The sequence below is a fragment of the Pan troglodytes genome, chromosome 4 (assembly GCF_028858775.2).
Source record: "Pan troglodytes isolate AG18354 chromosome 4, NHGRI_mPanTro3-v2.0_pri, whole genome shotgun sequence".
NCBI classification, from domain to species: Eukaryota; Metazoa; Chordata; class Mammalia; order Primates; family Hominidae; genus Pan; species Pan troglodytes.
The window spans coordinates 52997540-53023013 of NC_072402.2; the positions used below are offsets into that span (position 1 = coordinate 52997540).

Genomic DNA, 25474 nt, shown 5'->3' on the forward strand with positions numbered 1-25474 from the left:
AACCCAGGCCTGAGATCTCTCACTCAATCCCTGTAACTTGAAAAAGCATTTGCCCCTATACCAAGAGTAGATGTTGTCCAGGCCATGTTTAGCCTTCTCAAAACAATCATGAGCAAGGACTAAAAAAAGAGCATCCATAAAATGGAAAGATAGCAGTTCCTTACCCTAAGAGACCAAGCTCTATCTGTTTTGTCACTTACGCTACAAGGATGACACACTTACCCCTTTGAGAGTGCACTATTTGGAAAACAAAGGTAAATGACTGTCCTCCAATGTAGCACAAAATTTCTCCTTGAGGCATAGAATACCTCTGTCTTAATTCTAATGTATCCAAGAGGAGAACTAAAATACACTGGGCACATGGGAGGAGTGGGGGTCTTCTTCACTAGCCCCTGGACTGTCTGGGTTAGACCAGGGGATACCTGCCCTTCCAGGCCTCAGCTGCCAGGAGGTGGGAAGGCACAGAGCTCCCGTATGGCACTGGCCCATGAGCACCCAGTGATCTGGAGGGCAGGTGTGGCAAGGATGGCCCCAGGGAGCCAGCTCTGCATCTGGCAGCAGTGTCTCTGGGCCAGGCCAGGACAACAACCTCGATTGTCCCTCTCAACAGTAGCCTTGCTGATCCCGGAGAAAAGAAAGCCATGGGGCCATTTGGACCAAGCCTCTGCAGGAAGAATGCTGCCCTTTCTCTGTAGCGCTGGATCCGATAGTCATGGAATCAACAGCTCAGAAGCTGGCAGCCCCCTCGGAGGCCTGGGCACCCTCCCCCATGGTCACATGGCCCAAGACACTCTGTTCTTTGTGACAGCCACTTGGCAGGGTGGGCCGAGGACCTCTGTAGACAAAGATGCTTCAGGTGCCCCTGAATCCCCTGGAAATTGATGAACGATCTCCTTTTATCTGTGCCCCAGCATGCCCAGCTCACCTGGCCCCCAGGCTCCCCACGGCCTGATGCTTGACTGTTATTCACAGTAGAAACAGAGACAGCATCAGATTCAGGGAGCAGAAGGGCAACACAAACACCTCCAGGGCTTTTGCCTCATGTGGCTAATGTCAGAGATGTTTTATGAAAACAAGATTGGAGGTCACATTGCTTCTTGGATAAAAGGAACTTTGCTTCAAAGAAATTTACTTGGTAAACAAAGCTAGGAAAATTGCCAGAATATCACCAGGCACAGCTGGCCACCTTTCAGCTGCCCAGTGTTTCCAGAGCAGGGATCTGGAGACCCAATCACTGAACCCCTGGAACCCTCAGTTTCCCCCTCTGTAAGAACACAAAGACGAGACTAAATGAATCTCAAAGCTCTTTCCAGCTCTACACTCAGTTCAGATTTAGGAACATCCTGTCTCTTGGCACCTACTAAGGAGAAGTTAGCCAAGAAGGAAAAGGGGACAGAGCATAATTCTGCAGCCGGCCTGCCCAAGTTTGAATCCTAGCTCTACTGTTTACCACCTGTGTGACACCGGGCAAGTAATTTAATCTCTCTGTGCCTCAGTTTCCTCATCTGAAAAGTGGGGATAGCTTTAGTACCTGGTTCATAGAGTTGTCATGAGGATCAAACAAAATAACATAGGTAAAGCATTTAGAGCTCACCTAGGGTAGAGTAGGCACACAATTAGCATTTGCTATTTTCCTTACTCTTTTTATTTATACAGAAAGCCATCTGAGTCCTTTCCTGTCACTAGTTCAGCCTTGCTAAAAGCTTTTGACAAGCAGGTTCTCAGGGCAGGGAATGGTATTTTTCTGGGGGAACTGAAGTCATGCCAACCTTACACTCCCTTCTCAGCTAGCATTCCCCTGTGCTGGCAAGGAGGGTTGGCGAGGAGTATGCAGTTCCTTACAAAATTATGCAGGACACGATGTCTACCAAATTAGAAAGAGCAGGGAAACACAGACGAGGGCCTGTCTACAGCCTCCTTGCAAGCCATGGGGAAGGCTTGCGACCAGGTTCTGAGCCTGTGGGAGACTCCTCCACTCACCCACTGTGCCCCCCAGCTCCTATCCAAAGCACCTCCTCTCCTCTAATCCCAGGTCTGGCTCAAGGCACTCACTGCCAGGGAGACATCTCATATCATTTCTTGGAACCCAGAAGCCACAGGCACGGCAGCCAAAGTGCTGGGCAGGAACTGAAGCTGGGTGTATGCTGAGGAATCACTGTCCCCATGGACCAAGTATGTGGGCACAGCAGGCAGGGCACGTCTATAGCCTGCCATGGTAACTCCCAGACAGCAGACCTTAGAAACCCAATCCAGGCAGGGCCCAAGAGTCCCTTCCTGCCAGCCGATGGCTAGACACCCCATTAACAAATACATGCTGGGCTGAGTGCTGGCTATGTCCACACCCCTCTCTACATCCCCCGGCACCTTCCTCGCCTGCTCTCCCTTTGTAGAAAGTACCCAGGGGCTCCCTTGCCCTCTGGCTTCTGGTTGGGTTTGGCCAAGAGAAGGCAGTAATAAGAGAAAGGAGGGCAAAAGGACAGTGAAGTCAGGTTCCCTATTTCCCCCAGAAGCCTTTTCTTCAGGCTCAGCTCCCTCCCCTTGACTCCTGGGCCTGGGAGTAACTGAGGCCTCTTCCTGTCACCCGCCCCTGTTGTTTGCCCTTGACCCTGCCCATGCCTCTGTTAGGAGGCCTAACTCTCCCCAGCTGCCCCGTGGAGCATGCCGTCTGCTTCCTGTGGGACCCTTAGATCAGCCAAGTGTTGAGCTAAGAGCTCATCCCTCCATCAGCTTTGCATCTTCTTTTTCTTTTTCATATTTGTACCACAAAAGGATACATATAACATACATGTAAGATATGAAACCAGGACCCAAGTTAAAAATATAGAAAAGTTACAGGCTTCCCTGTATGTTCTGTCATACACATGCACACACATCTTAATAACTTTGAAGCAGTCTGTGTGTTTCATGGCCAATGCTCATCACCAGAGACACACATGTGGGTGTGCACACACATACACACACAGGCACAATTCACCACAGCAAAAGGCTAGGAATAAAATAATAACCTTCCTTTTCTACTTGTCAGCCCAGAGCTCACAACTTAGCTGGCCCAAGACACCATGTGAACCTGATAGCCACACAAAGTTAGACCCCCAATGAGTAGAACACTGGAGAGAGGGAACATTAGAGTAATTCTCATCAGCCCTTCTGTTTTCTAATGGGGAACTAGGACAGAATGCCACACACCCAGGACTTCGGGGCAGCTTTTCTTCTGTCCTGCTGCGATAATCATTACTGTACACAGCCCAGCAATTTGGCGCCTCAGCAACCAGACTCCTGGTAGGTGCCTGGGCTTGACCATTACAGGGGGATATTATGATCATGATTACAGGATGACTGAGCCGTCCAGCAAAGTGACCAGTAATTTGCAATCTAATGGCCATTCAGTGGTGGGTAATATTATGGACCTTACCCTGCAATTGTAAAACAACCAGCCCTCTCTAATGTAGCATTTTTCCCATCAAAAGCCCAGCCTTTGCTTTTGATTTCTGTTAATCAGTGGCTGTGGCAGCTTTGGCTTTAGATTTGGAAAAGCTAAACAAGGGAGCATGAAATGATACACTTCTCTTTAGAGCCCCTGAATGGGAAGTTTAGGCAGTTCTGTCAAGTGGAGGAAAAAATAAGTGAAAGAAGCATCTGGAAGGCAATTTCATTTCTTAAAAGAGCAACCCCAAAACCTTTGCAGAATGTAGCAAGAGTTGCCTGGGAATCTGGGAGACCAACAAAGCCAGGCATGACAAAGAAGATAGGTGTGTACACAGGTCCAGTTGGGTCTAATTGGGTGCACACCACAGCCCATGCTCACTGTGTGCATGCTCACACATGTATCTGCATGCATGCACATGTATACACAGAAGAATACAACTTCCTCTAACCACAGGGTTGCCTGCTGGGAGACTTTCCAGGTTAGGCTTTGAGGGTCTCTCCTGTATGCTGTTCACAATTCTACCACTGGGAACAGCTCAGTTCCATCTTCCCTGAAGTCAGTGGGCGTGGGTCAGGAGAAAAGACTGTCTGAATTGGAGGTAGATGGATCAGGCCAAGTGGAACAATGGACAAGATGAGATTGTTGTCATTCCTGGACTCCATAGGGTCTAGATTTGGCGTGTCCACCTGCAATAAGTTCAGAGGGGGGTTTTAACAATGGAACTGGAAGGTAAAGAGAGATAATTGGCAAATAGCTAAAGAGGAAGATGACCAAGCCAAAAAAAAAGAAAAAAACCAGTTCACACTATCAAGCAAGAAAACAGATACACTAGAAATAATGGTAAACATTGGGTTGACTCCTCCAATCCATTCTACCACAGATGTTTAATCTAAGCCAATCAAGCAATCCCAACGGACATGTGACTGAACCAGAGCCTATGAGACGTGAAAGGAAATTTCCTCCCTCTTAAGAGAAAGCCAGAGAAAGGGACAGTCTCTCTTCTTCCTTTGGATATCATCACATCCACAAGTGATGCCTGGAACAGCAACAACTATCTTGCTACCAGCCAGATGAAGAAGTTAATATCAAAGATGGCAGAGGGACGAAGCACAAAGAATATGGGTCTTTCATTATGTCATTACTCTAACAAACAGCCAAGCCTGGTATCTATCCAACTGGGTCTTCAAGTTATGTAAGATCATATGTATTCTTTATTAGAACCAGTATCAGTGAGGTTCTCTATTAATTGCAGCTTAGAGCACATTAATTGAGATCAGAGCCAAAGCCAGGAGGAAAGGCCAGAGCGGACCCACAGCCAGACTCAGTGCTGATCTGGTGAGAGCTACTCACCCACTCCTCTAAGCCCAGGATCAGCCCCAGAGCAGCCTGGAGCTAGCTGAGTGTACAGGCATGGAGTTCCCAGCTCAGCTGCCACTCAGGGGTTTGAGAGGGCAGAGAGCCAGCCAGCCCATGATAAAAATCTATTCAAGGGCTACGGAACACAAATGTCCTGGCCAGTTGGGCACTCTCCCTTTCCTCTAGAGGCCTCCCCTCAGCCTCTTTCTCAGCCAGGGCCCACAGCTGCCAAACGTAGAGGCTGACTCCTGTGCTCCATGGAGCCCCTCTTGGAACGCTATATCCCCTGGATAGCTGGGGCTTTGGGGCACTTGTTCCCTTGCAAAAACTCCTCATTCCAGAGTAGTGAAAATGCACATTTATTTTTATTTTCATTTATTTATTTATTTTTGAAACGGAGTCTCACTCTGTCACCCAGGCTGGAGTGCAGCGGCACAATCTCGGCTCATGCAACCTCCACCTCCCAGGTTCAAGCTATTCTCCTGCCTCAGTCTCCAGAGTAGCTGGGATTACAGGCCGTGCCATCACACCCAGCTAATTTTTTCTATTTTTAGTAGAGACAGGGTTTCATCATGTTGGCCAGGCTTGTCTCAAACTCCTGACCTCAAGTGATTCACCCACCTCGGCCTCCGAAAGTGCTGGGATTACAGGTGTGAGCCACCGCGCCCGGCCAGAAATGCACATTTGAAGGCATCTTCCCTCACATTCTCTGTTTGGCATACTGGGGATGGCAAAAAGGTTGAATTGAGTATGTTTCTAGTAGAAGTCAGTATTTCTGACTTTCAGCTTCAACGTTTCCTGAGTTCTTATGCTATTTGTGACTAATAGTCTTCCAATGAGAAGGGCAGTCCAAGGATCATCAGTGTTGACTTAATTACCCTTCAGAGATGCACAGGATACCAAGAGCAGAAAAATCTCAAAAAAACACAACTCTTTATTTTATAGATGGATAAACACGGAGGTCTAGAGAGATGAGAGAGGTGGTCATGATGGCACATACTCAGCGATTGATTGTTATTTCTGTCATCAGCTATGACACAAAGTCAAGGTAGGGGTGCCCAGAACATGGTGGCTAATGTTTCCAAATTAATAGTGCCACTTCACAGAGCCCTCTGGGGACAAATCTACTTTTTCACCTAACCATTTTTTTTAGTCATAAATCATCTGCTGGTGCATCACACTCCTCCGTAGCGAACAGGAACAAATGCAAGTGCTTGTTACACATTTTCTAATTTCAGAAAAGGAAAAGGGGTTGTTGCCTGTGAGTATGGAGGTCAAGCTGCGTGCAAGCTGTGTTAGCAGGTAGTGTGGGCACTGAGGGAGCCGGGGGCCATCCTGGTCTGCATGGACACACCTCCTCCAGAATAGGCTCTGGGAGCAGCCAGAGTCTCAGAGCTGACCCCATTCTGTCGTCTGCCTGCCCAGGAGGCGACCTATGGGCCATGGCCATGCCCACATCAGTGCTAGGCTGGGCCAGTCCCACAGAAGCCAGGGAAGCTATAGCCCACCTTGCCCCAAGAGAGGGGACACAAGACCTAGCACAATGGTTCCCAAAGCTGGCTGAACATTAGAGTCACTTGAGGGAACTTTTCCCTGGTCCCCCCACAGACCAATTCAATCAGAATCTCTGGGTGCGAGCTCAGCATCTGGACTTTTCCAGTTGGCCCCAGGTGATTCCAACATGGAGCTGGTAGACTGTAAATCCAGAGGTAAACAGTGTGGGATGGGACAACCCAGGCAGTGGCTTCCCAGGCTGAGGGGAAGGAAATACCTCTTTCTTGGGACTCTTTCTACTTGTAGTGAAGTGTTTCCTGGTCAAAGGCATCTTCGTGTGTGCTAGATATGGCATTGAATAGGCCCACTGCTGATCTGCTAATCACAGGTAAGAATTTGGCCCAGGCATGAGCACACTGCCTTACCAGGGGGCAGAGGGATGGGATAGAGTAGGATGGCAGCCCACAGCATAACTTCCTACCTCCTGGCCCATGAGATAGGGGAACATTTGGGCATTTGAGCTTCTTTATGCAGCATGGTGTCACAGGATGCCATGGGAGAGGGGTCCTCATTCCCACCTTCTCTGACTTTCTGGAGGAACTGATACAGAAGGCAGTGCTGTTTTTGGACTGACTGATCTGAATCCTGAGATTTATAGCTGGAGATCTCTGAGAAGGGGCCAGTGGTTTCAGTACAGGACTCAGGATCAAGATCAACTGGCTGCTTAAGTGTCAGGGACATAATTTAAGATGCCAGTTTCCAAGCTTGTCTCCAGAGATTCTGATGCCGAAGGTGCATCAAGCTGCATGTTTAAGAAGTTCTCCAAGTGACTTCCCAACCCCTGCCGCCAGCTGGTCCTCCCTCCACAAGAGAAGAACATTGAGATTCAAAGGTCCCAGTTGCTCAGCCTGGGAGGGCACAGCACAGCAGAGTTGAAAGACCACGGACCTAGTCCTTCCAACAGAATTGGAATAGCAGCTCTGCCACTCACTGGCTGGGAGACATTGGTGAGTCTCTTAACCCCTCTGACCCAGAAATTCCACTATTAGAAATTCCCCTGAGGCCATAGATTCCCAGTGGCATGGTTTATAATAGTAAAAAACGAACCAACCTAATTTTCCATCAACAAGAGACTAGTTGTATGAATTACGGTATAATTATGCTGCAGAAGACTGAAGATTCTAAAAGGAAAACAGCAAAACAGCAGCTGAGCTCTGCATGTGCTCCTGTAAGAAGTGGAAAAAGTGGCTGGGCACAGTGGCTCACACCTATAATCCCAGCACTTTGGGAGGCCAAGGCAGGCAGATGGCTTCTGCTCATGAGCTCAAGACCAGCCTGGGCAACACGGCAAAACCCCATCTCTATAAAAACCACAAAAATTAGCTGGGTGTGGTTGTGCATGCCTGTAGTCCCAGCTACCAGGGAGGCTGAGGTGGGAGGATCGCTTCAGCCTGGGAAGCAGAGGTTGCAGTGAGCAGAGAACAACTCTTGGCACCTTCAGCTTAGCCCCAGGACACAGTCTTAAAAGCAAACCTGATCTCTCTGCTCCCTTCCACCATCAGATCCCTTACCAGGGCCTTGAAAGTCATTCCCAACCCCTCCCTACCTCTTCAGCCTCATCTGTTACAACAGCTCATTCTCCAACCACAGAATTTTCAATTCTTAAAAGGCATCCGGTTTTCTCTCTTACTTCCAGATCTGCTGCTCTCTTCTTCCCCTCACCCCTATTCCTGGCCACAGCCACACACTCTTCATTTAGCTAAGGTGTCATCTCCTTCCCAACATTTCCTTGGTCCCCCACCCCAAGTCCAAGTGCCCCCTTTCTATCCCCTGGCTTCCCCCATCATAGCATGTTTCTTGCCTTAGTGTAATCGCACGATACCTTTCAGTGCACCTTAAGCTCTGGGAGAGGATAGACTCGACCCGTTTCACCCCTAGATCTCCAGGGCGCAGCAAGACCATGAAGCAGATGCTGAATAAATATTTGTCTAGTGAATAAACAATAGCGCTCATCACAATGTATTAAAGATTATCTGAGCTCATTGATAGTGAACTCTGTGTGTCAGGTGATGAGGACAGAAAGCTGAATTGGACAGTGTCTGGAACATAGGGAAAACCAAAAGAAAAAAATTGCCAAATGAGAGTACAGGAAGGCTGTCTTCCTCATGCTGAACACTTGACTACCCCAAGCTCTAAATATCACCAATGAGACACAGAACATCACACAGCAGTAATCAAAGCTGATGAAATGGGTTAGAGAAAACTGATGAGATTATTGTGGAGGTCAAAGAACTTCATGAATAATCCAATTCTCCCTCAGAAAAACATAGACCACTTTGAAAGTTAATACATTTTTTTAAGGTACAAGGAGTGTACCCTAAGAAAAATATTATTTGGAGAATACTAGGTATCTTTTGTGTCCATTATTAGTGTTGAGGACCAGTATTCCTCTTATACACTTAGACTGCATGCAAGAATATGAGCATTCTCTTCTTTTTCTTTAGTGCACTTATCATAATTTGCAAAAGTGTATTTGAGTGTTTGTTAAATACCCAGCACTGTCACTAGTCTTTAAAGCTGTGTAAGCAAGGGTAATGTCTGTTTTATATCCCCAGCACCCAGCACAGTGTTCTAGCACTTAGTAAGTGTTCAATAAATATTAATTGAATGAATGAATGAACAAAAGAACACACAGAGAATACAGCATGGGAGCTCATTCATCCTTGGAAAAATAGTGAGCATTTGATAGGACAAAAACCATCATGAAATCACTTTGAAATACAAGGCAAACAGGAAACAGGGATAAGCCAAGGTCACTAATGTATCAGATTTTTTAAAAGAGAGAAAGAACCAAAAATATGGAACCAAAAAGAGAAATGCTATAACAGACCATTGACTGATAAATTCAGAGCATTGTTACACCACTGAACTGTGAATAAAATCCTGCTTACCTAATGCATACAGAGAGTTTATGTATTGTTTGTGTTTTGCTTAGATGGCAACACCATGGCTGGCCCCATCAGCCTCCATGTTCAACTGTCCCAATCAACTGCCGGCTGTAATTAGGGAGTGCTGGGAAAAGGACGTTGGAGAAAAATCAGCTTGCATATTTTTTTCTTCCATTGTGGCTGACTCATTTGAATGATAATGGATTGCAGTCTGGGGTGTGACATTGACGGCACTGAATAATGAGGCAGCTCTGGACTCCAGTACCTGAGCGGCCAGCCGGTTAGTGGCCAGTGACAAAACAGTAGCAGTATCTTTGGGCGATAAAAAGATGATCTCCACGTGGCAGGAGACAGATGCTGGGAAATACCCCATTGTCAGCTCCGTCAGGAGCTTCCATCACTGAAAGCTTCATTTATTTTATTCATAGTCATTTTTCCAGCTGCAAGACCTTGAAGGCATCTGGCTGGTGGCATCCTGAGGTGATAAAACACTGGGGTAGGCAACCAAGAGAGGTGCAGAATCCCTGTCCCCGGGGGATGCTTAACACCCACAGAGCCTGTTAGCTGTTTTCAAAAAACCAGGGGTGAACTTGGTTTGGCTCAGGGGACAGAACCAGATGACAGCTGGTGGGCCCTGCCAGTTTATAGGTTTTCAAATGTCACTTTATTTTTGTTAACAGAGACATCCGTTGAAAGACACCAGCATGTGTAGACACCTGGCTCTGGACACCTGAAGCCAGGTATGGTGGATGATGAGGAGGGCAGTCTCTGATTGTAGACTGCCTGGGTTTGAAGCCTGGCCTGCCACTTATCACCTGCAGGACAGTGTGTGCCTTAGTTTCCCCATCTGTAAAATGGAAAGATGATCATGACAGCACTTCCCTCAAACACCAGGTTGTTGCAAGGTTTGATTATGTATATCAGTGTCAAATCAGTGCAAAAACAGTGCCTCATCCATATTCAATGCCCACTAAATATTAGCTATTATCAGCATTGTTCTATGCAAAGGCCAGGAGACACTCAACCTCTGGGTGGCAAAGCATGACTTCAGGAGATCAGTGTAGACTCTGGAATTAAACTCATCCAGACATTGCTCAGCAACCTGCTAGCTGCATGACCTTGGGCAAGTCACTTAACTTCCTGAGCCTCAGTTTCTCATGTTAAATGGGAATACCTAACAGTAACTACTTCATAGGGTTGTTATAAGGGATTTATTAAATAATATGTGCACTTAGCACAGTACCTGGCACATAGCATGGGCTCAATAAATGTAGGATCATAATAATAATGCTAGTCCTATGCTGCTAGTATTATTATTACTACAAATCATCACAAGGAGTTTTGTCTTTAGACAGTAATAGGCTGTCATGAAATGTTCATGTGAGGACTTATCTGTCCAGGTCTTTGTGCTTGAAATCTCACTCTGGCGGCAAGTTAGAAAGTGGACTAGAAAGTATAAGTCTAGCCAGGGAGACCATTCAGAAGCTTCTGCCGTGATCAAAATAATCAAGGCAGAGGTTGGCAATCACAAAATCATCCTTTAAAATTCCTGAAATAACTAGGACCTAAGCACTCGCAGTGAACTAATTTTATTCCAGTTTGTTTTACTGCTATGTCATCCCTTTTCCTGTGATACTAGTAGAGATGGTCTAGTTCACTTGGGAAAAATGACAAGGTGAATGAAGGGATCTCTCTCTCTCTCTCTCTCTTTCCCTCCCTCCACATACCCCTCACTCCAGTACATATTGTTTAATTTGTCTCAGCTGAAATGTGCAGCTCAATGCAATTAATAATATATCACAGCAAGACTTCTTAAAACCTTTCTGGAACTAGACACAATATTAATACACAGACAAATCATGTCAGTGACTTGGGGTTGGGGAGTAGGGGAGGAATTGACAAGGGGTAAAGATGCTTTGAATCTGTACCTAGACACCAACCCTGAAAAAGGCACCTTGGGTACCAATCCCCTAAGTCTTCTGGGTCCAGAGCCTCAGAAACCTCCCAGGAAACAGACTGGAGCCACCTCCCTGCCCCCAACTTTGGTGTCTAGCCCCGCCCACTTTCGTTCAGTCGACCAGCATTTCTAAGTGTTCTTTCACACAGGAATTTGGGGGCACCCACTGGCTCCCCACCATCTGCTGAACCTCCCTCTTCCCCCCAAGTGACAAGACTCACCTTCTCCATCGATCCTCGGGCTTGTCAGCTGCGCCGGATGCCTGAATGGCAAAGCCCGCCGAACTGGAGCCCAGACAGTGCTCATCATCCTGTCACCAGGACAAAGGGAAGAAATCCCATTATGTCACCTTCCACAAGCGAGAGACAGCGACAATTTCCCCGATAAACACTGCACTGACACTGTTATGATGTATCTCAAGCACTTCTAATCAGTATGGAAGTGGAGAGACTGCGGAAGCTCTTCAGCCTGAAAGATGCCATTCAGCAGTAACTGTGGTCTCCTGTTGTTATTGAAATGACCTGGCTGGGAGCAACCACCACTCTGCACCCATCACATCAAATATAAATATATATATATGGCATTTTCTGTCTTCTCAGAGTGCATGCACACTGTTCATTTACTCTGGGTGAGCGCCAGAAGTCAGAAGTATTTTAATTCAGTTCTCATTTTTTGGCCTGTTTTTACCCATAGCCCTCTCTGTGTTTTCTGACTTCCAAATTTAAAAAGGGAAAAGCTTTTTCCTTCTCCTGAAAGTACTTTTCTTTTTCTAGTTTTGAAGAGAGAGAAGACTTTTATTTTTATAACTTCCTCTTGCCAACAGCAGCATTGGGCTTGAGTTTCTAAAGTGTGATCAACACTATTCAACTGTGAAAGTGTTTTTAGTTTAAAACCCATTTGCTGTCTCCCTGCAAATTATTCATTAATTCCAAAGGGGGACCGGGTACATTGCAGTGAAGCAATCTGGTAAATACCACTTAAACCATAAGATCAAACTTAATATCACCACTAATGGGACAAACTGACATCACGTGCTTCCTAATATGATGTAGTGAAGAGGATAAAACAGCACTTCTGTGATATTCCTGCCAAAACATGCAAAACCTGAATCAAATCGTGAGGAAATACCAGGCAAACCCAACCTGAAAAGGCTTCTACAAAACAACATCTCTACCCTTCAGAAATGTCAATGTTGCCAAAAACAAAGCCAGACTGGGGAACTGTTCTAGATTAAAGGAGACTGAAGAGGACTGCAAGATAGATCATAGTATTGCATCCATATACAATGTCAAGAACTCAGTGATTGCATTGTGATTTTCTAAGAGAACACCCTTGTTCTTAGGAGATATATGCTGAGTATTTGGGAGTAAAGGTTGTGATGTCTGCAACTTATTCTCAAATGCTTAGCAAAAATAATAAAAACGTATATACGTATGTGTATAGGGACATTTACAGAGAGAGAAAATAAATGTGGCAAAATAGTAACAGCCAGTGGATCCACCAGAAGGATCAATGGTTGTTTGTTGCACTGTTCTTACAACTTTTCTGTAGAGAGAACCATTTGATTGTCTTTCTAACAATCAAATGCAGGAGTCTCTGGCTTTCTCTGTTCTCACCCATAGACATTCCAACTGCTACTTCTGGTCAAGTAGACAGCCAAGTTTATCTCCATGAGAGAGTAAGAGACAAATGCCGGTGCCCAGGAGGATGGGCCCCTCAACCATACAGTCACTATGTGTACCCTACCCGCAGGTCTGACAAAGAACCAAGGCCTGCAATGGTTCTGAGGTCCACCAGGCAGCCATAGGAGCCAGTTGTGAGAAGGGCAAGTTCCACAGGCTTGGGCTCTTAGCTGAAAGAGCTCCTTTCAGAATTTTCTTTTTCTTCTTTTTCTTTTATTGCCTTCCCATAGAAGATTATAGATAGCTGAAGTTTGTGAGTTGGATTACTTCCATCCATAAAATAAAGACTATAAAATCTTTCCACCCTAATCAGAAAAAAGCATCCTTTTGTCCCACTATATTCATCAATATGTCATATTTAACAGTTACAATTATTGACAGGCATATAAAACATTTTGTGACAGAGAAAATAGCTTCCTATAAAGTGTTTATTCTTTTTTATTGATAATAAGTTGACTTCTCTAGCCCTACCAAGAGAATACGGACCACTAACAAGAGATCAAATCCATTTATATAACTTCCTACAATCACTCCTTTTACTCTGGGGTTCTGGTCTAGACCCTGTCTTTTAAATTTCAGCATCAGTGAGAGCTTGGAGCCCCAAAGCAGGGTCATATTACTTCTGTAATGAGGAAAGTATAATTCTAATAGCATCATTTACTACAGCCTTTCATTTTTCTTCTTCAAGACAGACTGTGCTACTGTGTGCCTATGATTTAAATCTTTAAAATAGAAAAACTTCAACTGCAGAGGAATATTAATCCAAGGATCTGTCTGCATGCAATGCCAGGTGGGTACTCTATATAATAATAATAACGATGTACTAATAATAACTATAAATATAATTGCTACTTTTATTTAATACCTACTGTATGCCAGGTATTTTACGGAGGCCACAATTTACAGATGTGCTCTGCATAAAGGCGTCTGGCTGCAAGGCACGTGAGGACTGAAATCCACTCGCAAATTCTTTGTCTTTGTGGCATCTGTAGCATCCCAAAGCAAGGGGTGTCTTTTTGTGATCTGTTATGATATGCGCAAGTGCATGTCTTGCTAATTTACATATCATTTCTGGTCACTAGGACATCAATGCATTATCCCAATAAGGAAAGCCACGTTTCCCTGATTCAAAATGTATATGCTTTCTCTCATGCAACATTGCCTTTCTACAGAACGAAAATCCACAGATAGAATTATTTTTTTAATTCTAAGGGAACATCAATCAGACATAGAATTGATTCTGTTAGAAGTGATGGTTTCATGTCACAAATGTTTACCTGCCCTGCACAAGAAGCAGTTCAGCAGCATCCGTGGGGGCAGTGGAGTTGAAACCTGAGGTGGTCCTCAGGAGCGTACATGAGAAAGATGAGAATGACATGGGCAAATAATTACAGCCCCAAGGAAGATAGGAGTTCAACAGAGGGAGCAATTTTACCTCTGAGAAGTTTAAACGACATTTGAGTGAAGCCTTGAAGGATGAGAAAATTGTACAGACAGAGATGGCGGTAGGGGAAGAATTCCAGCGAAGGCAAGAAACCTCCATCTGTGAGAGGAAATAGAACCCCCATTATTGCTCTTCTGGCCTCAGCCTCCTAGCCTCCTGACCTCCTTCCTCTCGGAAGTGGCTGGGTCCTTTCTCTCTGTTTTTCCCTCCCCAGCCGAGGCCCCGTGGCCTGTTGCTTTGCTCCATCACGCTGGCCCGGTGCCACAGTAAGCTCTGATGGACCCCCAGTCCCCTTCCCTGCGCCCACACCAGCCAGGTGAGGTATGCGAGAGAAAAGTGCCACCGTGGCGCCCATGGTGCCCTTCCCAACTCCAGCGTCCACCTGTTCTGGCCCTTCAGTCATGCCTCCCAGTCCCTGGGAGCTCTTTTCCCATTCTTCGTCACCGCCAACTCAAAATGGAGGCGTTCCCCCAGGGCGCTCCCCTCCATCGCTATCCTTCATCCCCAGCAGGGCGGTGGCTCCACCTCCCAGCTCGCCAAGGCCTGAGGCAGGCCCTCATCCTCCCCAACCCTCACCACCGCCCCACAAGTGTGTTTCCCACATACCCTCATCTCCCGCCTCCTGTCAGAGGGGAGGCTGGGCACCACCTCCACCCATCGCTCAGGGCCTCCCCTCTCTGGCTCCCTCAGAGGTGTTACTGGGGTCATTATCTCTTCTTGCGTCCATTGTAACCTCTTCTTTCACTTTCCTTTAGTCAACCAATTATTTATTGTTTTCCAAGTGCCAGGCACTGCTGTAGGGGCTCAGGATATAGACAAAAGTGGTTGCTGGTTGAAGTTGATAATCCAGCTCACCTTCCCCCTTGCCTCTTCTGCCTCAGCTCTGGATGGGCTCCAGGGTCTCCAACTGTGTTCCCAGCCACCAATGCCTGCGACTTGCTTTGCTCACTCCAGCCTCCCAGGCTGCGCCTCTGCACCGGCCTTGCCTGGACCGTCATTCCCACCAGGTCCCTCCATTGCCTCCCTGCCTCCCACCGCTGCACACTCTCCTGTGTGCTCTGGCCTGGCCTGCAGCTGTCATCATTCACCTGTTGCAAGATGAAAGAAACACCTGCCTAACTTTCTGTCTCCACTACTAGACTGGATGATCCTCACAGCCCCAAACTGTGGCTCCTTGGTTCTTTGTGTCCTTGGCACCTAACAAAGGACCTGGAACAGCCTCTCCATGCATGACAACTGAAGCGTTCCATGCTTACATACAATCATTATCTTAGTAGCTTTCATATATAACTATGTGCCAGTCACTGTTCTAAGCACAGCTCTGTACACATTATCTTATCCTCTCAACAATTGTTGAAGATAAGTGCTCTGTAATCCCAGCCCTTTGGGAGGCCGAGGCAGGAGGATCAAGAGGTCAGGAGCTCGAGACCATCCTGGCTAACACGGTGAAACCGTGTCTCTACTAAAATTACAAAAAAGTAGGCGGGCGCCTGTAGTCCCAGCTACTCGGGAGGCTGAGGCAGGAGAATGGCGTGAACCCGGGAGGCGGAACTTGCAGTGAGCAGAAATCATGCCACTGCACTCCAGCCTGGGCTAAAGAACGAGACTCTGTCTCAAAAAAAAAAAAAAAAAAAAAAAAGATAAGTGCTAAGGTGACCTCTACTCTTACAAAGGAAGATACTGAGGGTTACAGAAACTAAGCAACTCACCCCCGTTCACACTGCTGGAAAAGCGGTGAGCCGGAATTCCAGCCTTATTCACTGCGAGCACCAACTCTTAACCATCATTCACTAGACCTCCCCACAGAGTAACATAACATGACATAACATAACATAAGGAATGTTGTGTAGACAAGTGATTAGTGGTGGAAAGGAGCTAAAATTTGAATGCCTACTTTGTGCCAGTACCTCGATCCATCCTCTTAATTCTTACACTGCCTCTGTACCATGTACCTACCTGATATTACCATGTAGTAACTTGTCAAATTTGACTGATAGGCTCAGAGAAGTTCAGAAACTCAATCAAGGTCACACAGTAAGTAAGTAAATGGTGGTCCTTGTTGAATCCACGGCTCTCTAATAACAAAACACTCTGTCCAGCACAGGATTCAATGCTCCCTGGTGGGCGCTGGGGTCTCAGCACCTTCTGGGGGTATGTGGGCTGAGTCCAGCACTTTGGGAGGGTGGGGAAATTCTCTCAATTTCTGCAATGTAATCAACTCCTTTCAAAGTTCTTTTCACAGGAGCTTGAAAGGAGAACAAAGCTGGCCCAATTCTTCCTCTTTTCACATTTAAAGAGTTTTGTTTTGTTTTGCTTTGCTTTTTGTGCCTCTAATTCCTATTGCTTTAAATACTAAAGTGTGCACTAGACCTCACTGAGTTTTTAACACAGATTTCTGGTGGTCTAAACTCCACCCACGGTCTCTCTGCCTCTGGGAGGCATTATTCTGCCTGCATAATCCTCATCATCATCCTCAAGACACTGAGCTGATGAATGGCCACAATTCCATTCCCCACCTCCACGCCATTTTAGAAAGAAGGAAGCAGAAAGACGAAGCAGCCTCCAGAGAGGCTCAAACTTGAAAGAAATAAAATATCTACAAGACGAAGACAGTTTAAAATGAGCAGGACAGAGAGAGCATTGACAAAACACGTTATATCTGTGCTGCTCGGAGGAATGGGATGGAGTGGGAGACATGGTCTTCGGCTCACAAGGACATCAGTCTGGTCCCAGAGAATAAAGAAGCTGTTCTCTTTGGGGAAGCAAGGACTGAGCATCCCCTAAGCCTCCGCTTTGGTTCAAGGACACCAGCAGCAGGATGCACTAGCCCATGGTGTGAGAATTTGCTTCCCCACATTCCTAAACACTCTCACTCAGACTCCTGTGTCCTCTCCACCCAACTCTGAGGGTCACTCAACCCTCTAGATCGTGAGGCCCTGCTCTGCCTAGGGTTAGTCAGACTCCTCTGCTCCAGGAAGTGAATAGTTTTCCTCATTCCCACGAAGTAAAAATGTCATGAGAAATGCAGGGGCTGTGCTTGTTGAGGCAAGCCCAGTGGCGATATTCACAAGTCATGTCCAGCACAAGTGGGAGCTCCCAGGGGCCAGGGGAACGAGGCTGAGATGGACCCAAACCCACCAACTGGGAAGGCTCCACTGTGCTCGCAGTTTTAGTCAGGCTCAGGGACTGCAGTGTTTCTCAACCTTGGCAAGCATGGGACTCACCTAGGGGGAACCCTAAAACACAGATGCCTAGGCCCCATCCCCAGGGATTCTGATTCAGCAGTTCTGGGGCAGCACCCATGAATTTACATTTCTAGCAAATTTCCAGGACTGCAGCTGCAGCTGCTGCTGCTGGTAGAGATGCATCCTCCACACTTGCACTACTGCACCCTGTCCCTCAGCCTAGAACTCCAGGGACTAATAAGATATTAAAACATTGCAAAGGCCGGCCTTTGTACAGCTTGTGCACTGCCTAGAGGCACCTGGATGAGGAGATGAGGAAGGTGGCAATTGAGTTCATGCTCCACCAGCCAAGCTGCGTGCTCTGCCAAGAAGCTGTGTTGGCCTGGAAAAGAGGGCTTATGTGTCCAGAGACAGCACCTTTTTCTAACTCATCTATCCAAAGAGAATAGCTTTTTCTAATTTACACAAAAGCATACATAGGCAGTGATGACCTTAAATAAATGTCCCTTATTCACCAATACACATAAAAGAGCATCAAGTGCATACACACTCTGAGACCACCGGAAAAGTCACAAGGTCACAGAACCTTCCCAACCTTAGTTCTTGCTTGACATTGAAGCTCTCAATCAAATGAGAGACAAGTCATTTCTGCAGCCTTAGGAATAATCAAGGCATGTGGTGCTCTCTCTTCCCGCACATCCTCAGAGCACTAGGCAGGAATGCTTGCACAGAAGGAATGTTCTATAGCTAACACCCGTGGCGGCTCCTAGCAGTCACCACTTCGAAGCACCTTTCATATCCCAGGAAAAATGCTCCCAGACAGCTTCCCCCAAGCAACTGGCCCAGTTGGCTAACAAGCCCTTTCCTCTCCATCCAGTCTGTCCTCTGCTGCCACAGCAGGCGGAGCCTCTCAGCTGCAGTTCATCCCTCTGGGAAGCCTGGGCAGTCTTCTGCCAGCTGAGCTGCATGCCAACCAAGAGTCGGCTATGTGTGTTCCCAAACCTACCAATGCCAGCTGTGTGTGTCACTGTGATCAAGTAATTTAATTAACTATCCTGTAAACTGGTAAAGCACACACACACACAAAAAGAGAGAGAGAGAGAGAGAACTTTTTGTTTCCATGAAAATTAAGTTGATTGCTTTGGAAAAGCTCAATGAAGGCAAGTTTCCAAAAAAGATTACTGTCAAATTAGATAGCAATGGAGGGAGACAAATGTAAAAGATTGAGGAGAGGCATGTGAACATCTAAAAGAATTCCAGACTCAGATTGTTTACCAAGCATTTTAAGTTCTCCATCTAAAGACACTGACGTTAGAAATCATAGACAAGGTATTTCAAGAATGTTTTATACCAGAAGGATGGGGGAATCTGGAATAAGTAGAGTCCACACTGAAAAATGAGGTTTGGTCCTAAAGCAAAAGGATGGGAAATAAATGCGTGTTCATGAGTTTTAAGTTAAAATGCGTTTAAGTCAATATAGGTACCAGAGAAAGAGTGTTGGGAACAGCTGCATCAGGGGGCCCAGGTCACTCTGCCCCTTTTCAGTTGAATGGCCTTGGACAAATAACTGTCCCAAGCCTCGGTAGACTCACCTGTGAGTGGACAGAAAGCCAACTCACAGGTGAAGAAATGCACAGTGCATGAATATGGGTGGCTACCTGCTGTTTTTGCCAGCCAGGTCACTCCAGAGTAACTACTCTCCCTTTCTTCCCTGAGGAACCACCCCTCCCCAACCCTCAGCCTCAGACCTCCCAGGGGCAGAACACCTGGCTCAGGATGGGCAACCTCCACACACCACCTGCCTGGCCACAAGGACTGCTTTAAGAGTGGCCCATGGCTCATATCTGGCCAGTCCAGACCAATAGGACTCAATTCTCTCCAGGATTTTATATCAAGGAGTTGGCCTTGCTCTGCCCCCGGTTTGGCCATTGTGATAATGTGGCCCTGAAGCTGCCTGGAGAGCTTCGAGAAAACTGGAAGGTACAAAACCAGAAGAGGAGAATGGGGGTGGATATGGGGGTGGGGGAGTGAACAGCATTTGAACCCTGAATTGAGCCAATCCTGAAGCTACACTTTTTATTACGTGAGCTAATACATTCCTTTTTTTAACCTTAAGACAGTTTAATTCGGGAGTTTTTGTTTATTTTCCCCAGAAGCCGACCCTAAGGCAAAAACTCAACTACAAGTAGTTAATTTGGGAGATGACCCCAGGAAACACAGGAGGAGGAAGAGCGGGGTGTGAGCCAGGGGAGGGAAGGAAGCCAGTGCATTTTCCCTTATTCCGCCAGTGCCACTGGGAGAAGCTGGAGCATAATTCTGGGGAGGAGCTCTGGGAAACTGCAAATCACACCACCCTGGAGTTGTCCCACCTGAGGCCAAGGGAAGCGGTCTTGACCCACCAGGTTCCATCTGTCATTAGTTGAGGGCTGCTCCAGGGTAGGGTGAAGGGCATTACCTCCCTACCACTCTGGCCAGACCCGCAGATAGGCAGTGGGCTTCTGCTTCCAGAAAAGGCCCTCAAAGAGTTGCAGGAGATGGCAGCTGGAAGTTGAGTTGGTAGACACAGAAATGATGGGCCCAAGAGGGTACGGTGGGCACCAGCAGCATCTGCTGTGTCTGGGTTCTCCATCACTTGCAATAGAAAGACCTCACTGATAACATCATACTTACATGCTTAGCAGCATGCCTGGGATGTAGTAAGCATAAAAAATTGCAATCATCATTGATATTATTATTATTATTATTATTATAGTTACTGACCAGTAATGAGCATTATGAAGACTCAGCTTGTTATATAATTATAAGTATTGTCTTGTTTATTGAAGAATTCTTCAGGTAGAGGTAAAGAAGTAATATCTCAAAGAGTCCCTCCTCAGTCTCTCAGGTACTCATGCCAACCACAGCTCCAAGTTCATAACACTCCACCCATCAGCTGGGCCCTCCCTGTGGCAGAAGACCTAAGCCAGGCGGGGCAAACCACAGAGAACATGAGAAGCCAGGTGGGGAGGGGGTTGCTATAAAGTTGGAGAAGATGAGCACAAAAGAGATCTTTTTGTCTCTTTTTCATTTTCCAATCTTGGTTGCAGTTCCTGCTTTTCATCTTAAAGCCTAGATGGAGAAACTGATATAATGTTGAAGACTACGACTCATTAATAATTAATTGTTTAGAACAAACATACTTAAATATTTCAAGGGTTTGGCCTGAGAGGTTTTGCTACAATAGGCCAAAGATCTGTCAAGAAGAAAGATTTGGCCTTACTGAGATCACACCCAGTTGATCTGTGTGGGTCTTGGGATGTGTCCAGAGCAGGGAGCCAGTAGAGCTTCAGGTTTGGGCAGGGGCCCCTCACTCCCAGGCTGGGAGGGGAGGCTAGCCTCTTCCTGCATTCCAGCAGCTCCTGAGTCCCATGGTCACATGTTCCAGGCCCTTTTTACAAGCATTTTACACCCCTGTGAAGTAGGAACTATTTCTTCCCCATTTTACAGATGAAGAAACTGAGGTGCTGAAAAGGCACACAGCGAGTGAATTGCAAAGCCAAGGTTTGAACCCAAGCATTCTAGCTCCAGAGGCCGCCATGCTCTATATATTTTAAAAAGTCGTGCTTTGAATACGTGGTTTATACAAGCCCAGGTTAGGTACAGGCCTTCTCCACACCACCAGGAGATTGGGGATGTGCTCCCATAGTTCCCCTCTACCCACTGCCTCCCTCTGCTCTGCCTGAATAAGGTAAATAGTGAATCTGGTAGACTTTGTCCTTTTAAGCATCCTTTTCATATGACATGTTCTTCAAGGGCCACCATTCTCTCAAAATTTTCTCCTGCAAGCCCCACCTAAGTAAGACAGGGTCTATTTCATCAGCCTCATGAAGTACAAATGCTGCCGAAAAGCTGTTAAGTCCCATTTTTTAAGAAATGGGACTTTTTAAAAACAACACTTTTTCAAGGAGGTCTAGGGGGGAGAGAAGGCATTAGCAGGAACTCTAAAAGTAATGGGGAACCACATGGCATTGACTGCATGCAGAATTGGCCAGACATGAATTCAAATGGCAGCTCTACTCAGTGACATTGAGAAAGTGACCCATTCTTTCAGAGCCTTGGTTTTTTCTCATCTGTAGATTGCAAACGATAATGTCTATTTGACAGGGTTGTTGCAAGATTTCAGTGAAGTAGCCTAGGCAAGGTTGGTGCCAAGCACAGGGCAGGGCACACAGTGGGTTTCCAATACATGCTCATTCCCTTCTTCTCTTTTCCTAGATGAAAGAAACAGGGCATGTGGAAGGTTAATTATCCTCCAATTCCAGGAATAATGGAAATGGTTTTGCTGATGTCATGGGAAGAAAAGCCTCACTTGGGAATGGATGCTGTCTGGGGAAGAAAGCGCAGCTCAGCATCTATACATTGTGTGTGGATTACTTAGCTCAGGTTTCCTGCAAATCACTACTATGAAAAGATGGCAGTTGTTGATTTGGCCAGGGGAGGAGGGGAAGGGAAAGGATTCTTTGCTCAGATCCCCACATCCTCGGCCCACACGCTCACCTCCTGGGACTCCAGCTTTGGACTGAACATGAACCCTGCAGTTTGTGAGTTTGTTTGCTTTGGGCAAATAATGACTTCCTGTTTCTTAGAAGACAGAGCAAAGCTTCCCAAGCTTCTCTGCCAGGCAGCAGCTCTAACCAAACAACAGGAATGCATGTGGGGTAAACAGAATGGAGACATGGTGATGAGGCCCGCCCACTTAGCAGCCCTAAGAAGTGGAGCTGGGGTTTGAGAAATAGGGCATTTCAGCTTCCCCAACCTCCCAAGTTTTAATGAAATCCCAAGAGCAGTTTTTAGGACTCCAAAGTCTTGCCCACACACACTGCATCTGCACCGTGAAACTCTCACTGGACCTCCAGAAGCTGGCACAACTATTCCTCTGCCTCCCATACCACTTGGCAGTTCTTCCTACCCACCGGGCAGTCTGAAATCCTCTGTCCAAAAAGCATGCCAATCTCATTTCCATCTCCAAGTCCCATAAATTGTCCCACTTGCTTTCCCATCCCTCTCATATGCTCAGCTCATCCCTCACTTCCTACAGGAAGCTCTGCAGGACTGTTCCTCTGAGCTTCCTGTTCACAGCCCTCAGCACTCGGTACTGTTCACTAAAGTTAGTCTCATTTCCACAGCCCCAAATTGTAAGTTTGTCTGAGGGCAGGGGTTTGAAAACTAGCCAATGTGTGTGAACAGCTTTACAAGCTTGATTTCATTTAAATCTTTACAACCCTTGTGAGGTAGGCAACTTGCATTATCCCCATTTTACAAACGAGGAAATGAGAAGGCTCAGGAAACATAAATAACATGCCCAAGATCACGGAGTTAGTTAGTGGCAGAATCGAGCAATGATGCCGTTCTGATTCTCGCATCTAGTCTCGTGAACACTACGAGATGTTGCTTCTTAGAGCAATGTTTGTTAACTGATTGATTGACTAAACCAGAGGTTCTCAAAATGTGGCTCCCAACCAGCAGCATCCACAGCATCTAGAAACTTGCTAGAAATGGACATTCCTGGGTCCCACCCCAGACTTACTGAATCAGAAACCCCGGGGCTGGGGCCCAGCAATCTGTGTTTCTAAGAGCCTTTCAGCGTTCTCTGGTGTGTGTTGTTGGTGTTTGAGGCTACCTGACTAGACCAGGGATTAAATTGTAGACTTGCAAGCCAAGAAGTAAAATTGAAGCTATAATTTAGGTACTTACCTGACAAGATAGAAAACCAATTCTCACAAAATTTTATTGATGAAATTCAAAATATGATAATAATCATTGAGTAAGATTTTCTTATAATACAGGTCTAATAATGAGAAACATGAAATTCATTTGTGGGGATAACATTTTGCTTATTTGGGGTTCGAAGTTAGTGTTCCCTATGACCAAATAATTGCAAATGTTCATGTGTAAAAAAATCTTTCTTAGCTCCCTGTACAAAGCAGGCAGCAGACCAGATTTGGGCTGCAGGCTGTTGTAAGTGACCCCTGCACTAAACCATCCCAGCTGAATCAGTAACATTTGGTACACTTGGGTCAATTCTTGTCTAAAGAGGGCAGTCACTATAAACAACCAGTTTGGTGATTCTACACCTCCAATCCCACTCTCCCCAGCCCTCAGAACAGTTGCTAAACTGAATTGACAGGTTTGACCAGGCATTTTGGCATCCTAAGCAAGGCTGTGATAAGTCAAGCAGTCCTTGCCTTACATAGCTCCCCGATAGGGAGAACAACTGTCTAGCCAGGTGGCTGAGCAGCTGCAGGAAGCCCTCAGCCCTGCTCCCGCCACCACCTGTGGCTTTCATCCCTTCCTTATCTGTCCCCTCCTGCACTTCCCTAGGGCCACCCCCACAGAGCTTGCCTCTCCCTGCTTGCCCAAGGAAGGTGGGTGTCTGGAGAGGACAGAAATTGACCTCCCCTCCATTTTTGTCCTTGGCCTGGCTTTTTCAGCACCTGTCTGAACTCGCAGCTGGATGGGAGATTATAGAGAGCTGACACATAGAAATAACAAGAAGCTTTAAAACTTTTCTGGTTCCTTAAAAAGATGGGTGGACATAACAGTTGGCTGATGCCCTTGGATTAAATTATGTCCCCTGAAACAATATGTTCAAGTCCTAACCCCTAGAACCTGTGAATGTGGCCTTCTTTAGAAACAGTCTTTACAGATGTCATCAAGTTAAGATGAGGTCATACTATATTAAAGTGAATCCTAATCCAGTGACTGGTGTCCTTATAAGAAGAAGGAAATTTGGACATAGAAACACAGCAGGAAACAGAGAGAACACCATAGGAAGACAGAAACAGATATTACAGTGATGTTTCTACGAGTCAAGGAGCCAAAGATTGTCAGGCACTGTCAGAAGCTAAGAGAGCAGCATGGAACAGATTCTCCCTCAGAGCTTCTGGAAGGAACCAAGCCTGCCTACACCTTGATTTTGGACTTCCAGCCTCCAGGACAGGGGGAATAAATTTCTGTGGCTTTAAGCTACCCAGTCTGTGGTGCTTTGTTACAGCAGCCCTAGGGAACTAATACAACTGATAATAAAGAAATGGTGAAATACAGTGAGAGACGTCAGAATCATGAACAAGAAAAAATCATTATGCTTTCAAAAAGCCTTAGCATATGAGACTTTGCTTCTGATAAAAAGTTAAGCAAAAAGAGCAGATTTCAAAATCAATTCTGCAATTTTAAAACTTGCATTTTTACAACATTGGTGCAAACCAAAGATTAGATGAAAATGTAACATACTCGTTGCAGTATTTATCTCTGGGTAGGGAACCAAAGTGAGCATGGATTCTTATAATTAGAAAAAAATGATAATTAAAAAACAATTAAATAAAAGTAATAATCCATGTTTACCTTGGACAAGAAAAACAAAAACTGTGAAAGCAAAAGGCAGTTGTCTAGAATCTGAGCAGTTGTGAAGTGGGTCTCAGATAAGCCTGAAGACTAGATTGCTGAAGGGGCAGCTGGAAGCTATTAGGAGAGCAGCTAAAATAAAATCAGATGCCAAGACTGCTTCTCAGCCTGTGCTGCACTTCAGAATCATCTGGAGAGTTTTGTTTTTAGTTTTTTTGTTTTTTAACAAACCAATGTCCAGGTTTCACCCCAGGCCACCTGAATAAACCAGGGGAGTCCAGTTAGGATTGTATGAAATTTAAATAACATTTTAATTACTCTTTGCTTTGAGAAAATCCTGTATGAGAAAACCTGAGTTTAGCCAGATCAGTGAGGGGAAATGACAGTATTCATAATAGGTAGCGTTTTTGGACATTTTCTACATGCTGAGATTATTCCATATTATTTACATGTTTTATCTCCCTTAAACATCAAAATAATGTTATTATTATAGTTACCATGATTATATCCATTTTAGAAATTAAATAACTGAGACTCAGAAATGTTAACTATCATGGCCAGGATCACATAATAGGTAAGTGGTATACAGGAAGTCAAATTC

The 25474-nt window shown here is 45.9% G+C and overlaps 1 long non-coding RNA gene across 1 annotated transcript in view; it reads right to left on the reverse strand.

The window, feature by feature from the left end:
• Positions 1 to 11797, reverse strand: part of LOC736106 (uncharacterized) — a 42596-nt gene extending 30799 nt beyond the window's left edge. Inside the window, exon 1 of the long non-coding RNA XR_680157.5 lies at positions 11404 to 11797. This is a non-coding gene — a long non-coding RNA (uncharacterized LOC736106). The remainder of the gene's footprint in view (positions 1 to 11403) is intronic.
• Positions 11798 to 25474: the final 13677 nt, after the last annotated feature.